Source organism: Hylaeus anthracinus, unplaced genomic scaffold (assembly GCF_026225885.1).
Source record: "Hylaeus anthracinus isolate JK02 unplaced genomic scaffold, UHH_iyHylAnth1.0_haploid 11989, whole genome shotgun sequence".
NCBI classification, from domain to species: Eukaryota; Metazoa; Arthropoda; class Insecta; order Hymenoptera; family Colletidae; genus Hylaeus; species Hylaeus anthracinus.
In genome coordinates this window covers 1,046,237-1,055,810 of record NW_026534337.1, presented here as the reverse complement: position 1 = coordinate 1,055,810, position 9,574 = coordinate 1,046,237, and positions in this window count along the sequence as shown.

The window sequence follows — 9,574 nt, the reverse complement described above, 5'->3', positions numbered from 1 at the left end:
CAACATTACTGTGCATTACTTGTGCATTATTTCTTGCAGTATCTGGTGAAATTTATTTTTTCTGTCTTAATTAATAACCTGCATCCTCATTGTAACCTATATCTTTCAAACGATACTAACTTATATATTAAGTGGTTAAGTGAGATCTCCAAAGCGGCTTAACAGGAGGTCAAATTCAGTCACTGACGTCAATTTAAGTCAATTGAAAATATCCTTAATATCCTTATCGCAAAAGGAAGTGAAACTAAAGAGGCGCTGGAGGAAACAAGACGTTCGAAGGACGTTGCACTCGCTGTGTTTACAACCGTAGTGGATTTACGGTAGAACAAGCACGCGCATTATTAGATTACTAATCGTCGTAACATTTCCTATCTGGGACAGTAACCGTAGCACAGGTGCGTGGAATGCACCTGGCAGCAATGCGCATTCAGTTAGTCTTTCCTAAATTGCATTTCTATGCATGTAGTTGTTGAATGAAATTTAGCGACGCTCGAATGCAAGGAATCGTTGACAGAATAAGTAAAAACTATACGTTTCCATCCAGGGAGAGGGCGGAGTTGGCAGGGGGACAAACAAAGTATATAAGGTGGTGTCTAGGTTTGGATTTCTGTACATCAAAATACATGATCATAGAGGAAACAAAAAGGGAGAAAATAAGAATCAGGACGGGGATAAAAGCTTTAAGATTTGAAGAGAAGATTAGGAATGCAGTCGGCAGGGAGCTGTTAAAGGAATGCCTGAAGGAAAAGGAGACAGCAGCAAAGGAGACAAGAAATATCAAGGAAAGGATGGATTACCTGAGAATAAACGGATATAGTCAAGCGGGAGTCGTGGAGTTAAGAGAAGGAGACAGAAATGTAGTGAAAGAGGTAAGGGAGAGAGATATCCAAGTGATATACAATAAGATAAGAGAGGCAACATATAATAGCAGATATAAATACATTGTAACAGCACTACGGCTAGAGTATTTAAATAAAACAGGAAAGAGAGATAATCAAAAACTTATAGCTAGGATAAGGTGTGGGAATTTAGAAGAGGGAAACAGATATTGGCTGAAAGAGAAGGACAGGAAGTGCGGGTTGTGCAAATTGGAAAAAGGGACGCTGAAACGTACAAGAAACGTACACCTCATAGAGGACTGCCAGGACTTAGAAACAGGAGAATTAAAAGAGGAAACGTTGGTAGAGGGGAGGGCGGATGAGAGGGTAGCAGAGTGGGTAACGAAGATTGAGAAGAAGAGGAAGGAAAGGAGCGAGTAGTAAAAAATGTAAAATAGAAAGAGACCAAAGTTAATGTTAAGGGTAGTTTAAGGATTCGATGTATGTAGGGTATTAAGGGTTATTAATTTTAAGTTTAATATGTAAGATATTGAGTATGGTGGTATGAGTGAGAGTGTATATGGTTTAGTGGATTGTAATCCAAGTCCATTTCGTGGCTTAAAAGCTGGAATAAAAACTATATCTATCTATACGTTTCCATCGAGATGAAGGTCCTCTTTAATCAGTTTTTTGTTTTTATTATCCGTACTACAAAGAAAGAATATCAATAAGGGTTTTCTAAAAAGAACTTTGTAATTCTGTTTTTCGATAAAACACAAATACTTTGGAATGCATCCAGTGTTTATTTTAAATAAAAGTACACATGATTAGAATTACATGTGAAAGAGGTGTTCACTATGATAGGTGTATTTTTTTTTTTGTTAATAAAAAAAATGCTAAATCCCTTTTTGGGACGGCATTTATTTTTCATAGTTTTCATATTCACGCCAGTACCAAAGATCATCAAATATTAATATTTTACCAGCAAATTATCTCCAATTCATGGTGTTCATTCTGGTTAAATCAAATATAACAATTATATGTATATCGAGTTCTACCTTAATCACTCGCAGCTTTCTTAGTTACTGAAATAAAATATCTAAATGTTTGTTGTATTGTCAGTTATATATCATTGTAAAGTTTGTAAATACTACCTATACATTACCGTCACATCGTAACGTTCAAAGTTTTACATGAAAATATAAAATTTCAATTTTATAACATGGTCATTTTTATACATATGACATGACGTTAGAAAGCAACAAAAGAACGGCATTCAATTTCCATAAACGAGTTCTCTTCGTAGCGTGTTTCCGGTAAATTGTCTTCGATTAAACGTTGAGAAAATTGTAAGTGGATTTCCCTGGTGATAATCGTCGATTGATTATCGATCGTTCGACGTAATTGAACCGTTTACCCGTGTATAGATTTCACGTAACGTTTCTGTTACATTCCTAACGGTTAATCGTAATTATTTCACCGTTATTTACGATTGGATGGAAGTCCGAAGTTCTTTATGTTGTCGAGAAGTTTCGATGAAATTATACCAAGATCAAATAGATGGACCAATGTTTTATCCAGACATAAGCCTCGAATAACGAATGGAAGATAAAGTAACGACTGTTTTATCTGTCACTTCGTTAAATTAAAATTGGACGTTGATTATGTTGAAATATTACACAATGAACAAATAAAGAGTTAAATATACAGTCGAATATGTGTTTGCAATAATATGTTTTACTATTCAAATAAACATTCAACAATATGTTTGTATTTGTATAAATTATTCTCCAACAAGTTATTACTTAAGTAATTATTTACCTAGAAATGAATTTCTAGATATTTTGGTATTATGGTTCTAACTATTAGCTACATATTTTAAGCAATGAGTATTACGATGTTATTAAAGCATCAAATTATATCAGCAAACACACTTCAGTTTTCATATATTTTTATATTGTATATACATAATATGCATTTTCAGTGGCTTTCTAACTTATTTATTAATTTGATACTACATACAAATATTGTTATAAATCTCAAGTATTAAACAGTATTTTTTTATTTCTAATCATAGTTTTTTGCTTGAAAGGGATAGTTTCATTGCTTTTACACATTTTTAATTTGTTCGTTTAGTATGTTAGTTTAGTCAAGTGCAATATTTAAACAAGATTTAAACATGACATTTAATTGAGAAATGGAATCTTAAATAAATAATACCTTGATAAAGACTGCAAAACCGTTATTATCATTATTCAAATATAATTTTGCTCGCCAAAAGGTGATCTTCGTTACATTCGTAGTCGGACTTTCAGTACAAGTAGTATGAACCGTTATTAGTCGGACTCGAGCGAGTTCTCCTAGCAAATTAGAATCCGCGATGGACGATATTTTATTCAAATAATATTATAGAAGATGCGTAACATCAACATGTAGCAATTATACATATATGTAACGTTTATTTGCAAATCATATGAATTTTACAAATATTTTTTAGTTGCGAATGATTTCTTAATTCTTAAAATTTGTTTAAAAATTATTTCTAAATGAATTAATAGTGCATTTGATACGTTTTTATTATTAAGAGAACATGGAAATTTATAACTACACTAAATTATTCACAATCAGATATAGGTAAAATTTCACTCAAATAGTTGATAACGAATAAAACCACGCATGGAAATTTACCTATTCATTGCGGAGAATTTCATTCTATAATTCAGAATCTAACTTTTATTTTACAAGTAATGGATGAACAGTTGTTTAGTTTTCATTCGTTACTTAAAACTTGGATGTAGATAGGCATTTTTTCGTACTTGATTAGAACAATGTCTCGTGCAGACACAAGTTATAATTTATTCATGAAACGTCACTTTAATTCCGATAATCGAGTCCTGACGTCAAAGAGAAGATCTCAACATTATTATTATTCAATGTTTTGCATTTACTTACCAATGTATCCGTTAGATCGTAACAATACTAACAACTTGTTCCAATGAAGACTTTTTGCTTCTGAGGAAATTACAAAGACTTGACTCATACGATTTTCCGAGCAATGATTTATAAGAATTGATGAATGAGAACTGTCTACGTTAAAGAACACTTGATGTTTCTTACTGAAGATTACCTGTTGAATAAAATTAAACTTTTCATTTATCTGATCAAGGACGTCCATGAATATAAGAAGACTAAATATAATATACAAAGATGTTTTGATCATTTTGAAGGAATACTATACAATAATTGGTTTGTCCCATTATGTATCTTTAATGTATTGTTAAAGAAAGACTTACCATATTCATTAGATTTTCCGCAATGTACAATAGTATAAATTATCGAGTAGGTAATATTAAATAGAAAATTTGATGTGTCGTCTTATATTTTAAGATTTGTACAGGAATTTATTTGAGATTAGCTTAACATGTGTATTAACAAAATATTCTACAGTTAATAAATGATTAAGTACGAAATTAATAGCTTTTGAATATTAAACATGTAGCAATATGGTTGTAATAATTCTTATCGTAATTCTTTGGTTAAAAATAAATCATTTAAATTAGTATGTTGTGTGGAAAGGTGGAACAAGTTTGAACACTTTTTGTTTTTAATATTTAATATTTAATAATCATATTTATATTATATTATAATTCCATATATTAAATTATATTTAATATATATTTAATTTAATAATAACATATTTAATATATTAAATTATAATTTATATTGTATATCTATATTATATATATTTATACTATAAATTATAATTTATATTATAATTTAATAATAATATTTAATATTTAATAATTGATTAGAATATTAAGACATCATTAATCCCACGCACATGCTTTTTAATTTGATTCACTCTAACCTTTTTTTCCTCACGCGCATACCAACATAACTCACTCTCCACGGATACCAAAACCAACTCGCACATGTTGCATTCAACTGAAATATTAATTAATAAAAATTGTAATTACGGTTTATTTTTGTATCATGATTATATTCTTGTGAAAGTACGAATCATTATTATATAACATGGGTTAATACAAACGTTAAGATTAAATTCTTGGATTGCACTTCTGAACTTCTGATTATGGAAAACAATTTTAGAAATGATTACAAATTTTTCATACACGTTTCATACACGTTTGAAACTAGCATAAAGTTTGAAATGCCCTGTGACAATAATTGATAAGAGTATTTTGTATAAATAATATACTACATCTGACCATCTCTTCTAGTAATGCATGTTGGAAAATTAATTATTAACCATACTCTTCGCTAGAAGTTTTATTTCCTATTAATCAAGCATTTCGTTTACTATTAATCAAGCGTTTCGTTTACATTTCGTTTCTATTATTTATGTATTATCAAGAGTTCCATTTCAAATCATTTATTTTCTACCGAAAGGTTCAGTTTCAAAGAGTCAAGACTTTTATTTATTATCAGATTTGAAGTTAGTATCCTTCGTTTAAGAATAGCTTATATATTTAGTGTTTTGTAAATGGATATTTAAATATACAGTATTCAATAACAAATAGCATAGAACATAGAGAACAAACTAACGTCTTTTCTTTGAAGGCACTGTGTAAAATGAAGTTTTAATAAACAGAAAGTATACAATGATACATATTGACTTTTCAGAGAAGTTAATCGATTAAAGAGGTTTAATTTAAATATAAATATAGTAGAACCTTGATAATTGCAGGAAAACGGGTGGCTGAGTTTTATGAATTTTATGTGACCTTTTTCCAACTATTTTGATTACTCTTGAAGAGGTACATATGTACAAGCTCATAGTTAAACTGAGAATTTTACATATTTAAAGCATACGCAAATATGAAAAACAAATATAACATATATGTATACTATATTTCATTAATTAATGTAATAATATTAATTTCATTAATATGAATGCATAATATTCTAAATAGGTACGTTTACCATATGTTTCTCATATTTACAAGTGGCATATTATTATGTCTACTCGTCATTGAAGCGAATAATTTTCTCAAATCCTGTGTTGAATACTCTCTACACACTTTCATTATTGTGTTGCACGATAGAACCATATAATACATCATTCTATTCTGAAGATTATTTTACATACTTGCGAAAGTAAAAAGAAGAAAGACTTTCACGTTAAAGATAATAGAAATAGAAATACAATAACGGTCTTGTTAATACATTATGCTGTTAAAAGAGGTCGATGATACTTTATCTAATCTGCTTGTTCGAACGGTGTTTATTACTTGTCTAGTGCTAAACTCGATTGTGAGGCTACATCAGCCTTTCATTGACAAAGTTGAACGACTTTTAAATTTTACTCTAATTTTTTAGCAATTTGGCTAATTTGGTACAATAAATTTCTACACAAAATTATTTATATCTTATAAACCTACACGAATTTCGAATACACCTTCAACAAGTTAAAACAAATAAATTATTAAGTTAGCTATTTTCATTCTATATAATTAATATGAATTATGCTTACACTTAGAGAGGTGGTGAAATTCAGAATCTACGGTTGATCATACTTTTGTTAAAAACGGTCGATACTTCAAGTCTTCTCGTCACAAGTGTATATGACATTGATAACATTCTAGAAATGTTTTCACGAAAACCTGTTGAGCAACTTTTAAAGTATATTTTATATCTCATCGTCCCAGTTGCTGTATTTGTTTTCCTCGTTGTTCTCTTGTTTCTTGTCGTTGTTATCAACCAAAATGCACACAGTGGTGCATCATTTCTGAATAGTCTGAATCCACTCTATTTAAATGTTCTATCAATTATTTTTATTTCAAAGTGTTTCGCTGAAAATAGCAAACATAGTTGAAGTGACGTTTAGTAAAAGCTGTTTTTGTTTTTACAATCAAAAGAATTATATATTGTATTTATTCAGAGAATCACCTACAAAGAATTGAGAATGAGGAGTATAAATTTATGCTGTACTGAGAAAACTAATCCTTGACTGTTTTTCTATCTTATCTTCTCATAAAGCATTGACTTCATATTATTTATTATCATAGCTTTTATTTCCTACACCAGATCTAATAGATAACCTAATTAAGTTTTCTACATTCAATTATAAATATGGAATTTAACGAATATCGTACGAATGTACGATTGATTATTTTCACTATGGTTCAGTTTTTGATTAGGAATTTAAAATGCTAATTTTATAGCATTCTTATGCAAACAGGAATAGCGTGTTACTTACTTACTTTCTCCCTAAAAGTTACAAACAATGAAGTATTTATTTTTTCCATGTTAGTTTTCATTTTTACTTGTGTTAACTTTGGAATATATATAATAGCTTACGAATTTATGTATTTGCACTAAAAAGAAGAAGAATTACATTTGCAACGAGTCTCAAATATGGTTAATAGCAATTGGCGGATGCCTTCAGGATTTGTGTTGCTTTCACTTATCGTAGACACTACATTCTTATGGTTTTTAATAATTTGTATTTGAACTGTTAGATCTTAAATACTTCTCTATTAGTCTAACGAAATCCGGATTTCCGTGAACACAAGATTAGAAATTCAAGGGAAACTCGATGAGCCTAAACATTCACGGAACAGGATACTTAACTTCTAATGATGGATAAAAATTACGGATATTGTTTCTCACGTAAAAAATAGATAAAAAAATAACTTACATTTATGATCTCTAAAATATAGAATTTTATTTGTTTAAGTAATTCATCTCAGGTATCTTAGAATTGAGAGAATATGATTAACGCGAAAATAATAGTCCTAATAACGTTTTTTAAACAAAGACTAAATTTTTATCGAATGCATGAGTCTCGAGCAAGATACTATTAACAAATAAATTGGAATTTGGAGAACGATGAAAGTAATCGTACCATTAATCGCGGATGTTTGCTCACTATGACACTACTTTTCCGTGGCACTGACCTATCACGATCTAAATTAAAAAAAATCTCCTGTAGTCGCTGGTCGAGTATTGTACGATAGGTCACAATTGCCGCAAGGTACCGAACAATTGTAATAATTAAATGAAATACCAACGATTTCGGTTATCTCATAATTACTCTAATCATGTTAATTACTGTTGGGTGTTCAATGTATATTATATATCGTAATGAATACTTTTCATTAGTAAGTTGTTAAGATTAAAACTTGCAAAGTTGACAAATATTTCTTAACAATAATTTCTTTTAAATTGTAACTTTGTGGAAACATCTGTAGATGTGTTCTATCAACTTAAATCAATATTATTAACGTAATTCACCTTATATATTAACATTGTGAAAGTATTTAACGTCTCAAATCACTCCTAAAAGACAGCAATATTAGACAAAACAACATAATAAGGAAGATGTTTGCACTCATTTAGTGAGAAGGTCTACTCTTAATATTTTTAAATTTTTAATACTTCACTAGTATAACTAAACCTTTGTTTGATAATATTTTAGAAGTGAATCCATACAATTATATTTCATAGCTAGACACATTGTACACACTATAGTATATATATATGTACATACATTTTACAATTGTGGATGCATTTATCAGAAGTAAAAAATTTTGTTTGTTACGAAACTACATATTCGCAAGAAATTAATAACTCTTATAGAATAGAATGAGATAAAAGTATGATAAGCTTTTGAAAAAGTAGTCATTTTTTCTTTAATAAATAATTGGTCGAAAGGTGTTCAGAAACCAGCGAACTTTAAAGGGCAACGACTTCAACTGATTATGTCAGCAAAAAAGTATGGAAAAATTACGTAAATTATTGTCAAGCCTGTATCTTTGCATGATTATGGTAAGACGCGTGCGTAACGGGGATATAACGATGTCAAAGATGATTAAGTCAAGGAGAACAACTTTTGACGACAATCTTTCTCTTTCCCATTCCCATCTTCACGACACTTCTGAATTTCGTCTAGGCTCCTTTCTCTCGGTATCTCTGTGGAAAGGTGGAACAAATTTGGACACTTTTTGTGATTAATATATTTAATTAGAATATTAATTCGATTAGAATATTAAGACATCATTAACGCCACGTACATTCCCTTTTTTAACTCGATTCACTCTTCCTGCTGTTCGTTCGTTTCTTCTTCTTCATTCTGGTATTTCTCAACATCAAGTTCAGAATCTTCCACATCATCATTGGAATCTAATCCTAATACAATTAAACCTCTATTATCATTATCTTCAAAATTTCTCTTATTATTGTACAACTCTGATCCATTCGGGTTTTCTTCGAATTTTACATCACAATCACACCTGATTTTATCTGCCTTTGGAATATACATATATTCGGTAGGTATTATTTGTACCCTATCCCAAAAAAATTCCTTTTTCAGTCTTTGGCTCAAACTTTTGCCTCCCTCCCCTTTTATTCAACAGTATGCTAAACAGCCAAATCTTCTTAAATGTTGCACATTTGGCCACAATTGTATAATGTTGTTTGTCTGTCTTCCTTCTAATCTTCGATGATGCTAACACGGAACTCAACCAATTATTTATCGTTCTCGACGTGCGTTGGTCGAAAAAGAGTCGTAATATCGAGACTCAACCAATCGAAATTCATACATCAAGAAAATGATGCGTCTAGGGCAGGAATTGTCAGATGCAGCCCTACCGATGAGTCTACTGACAATTCCGAGACGAAACGCACGCACTCCGTAAATTCGATCCATTTGAATCAATCACACAATATTAATTTGGCGAGTGATAATCCGATTGTTTGTATCCTTTTAAAAAATTTTAGAAGTAAAAGTATGC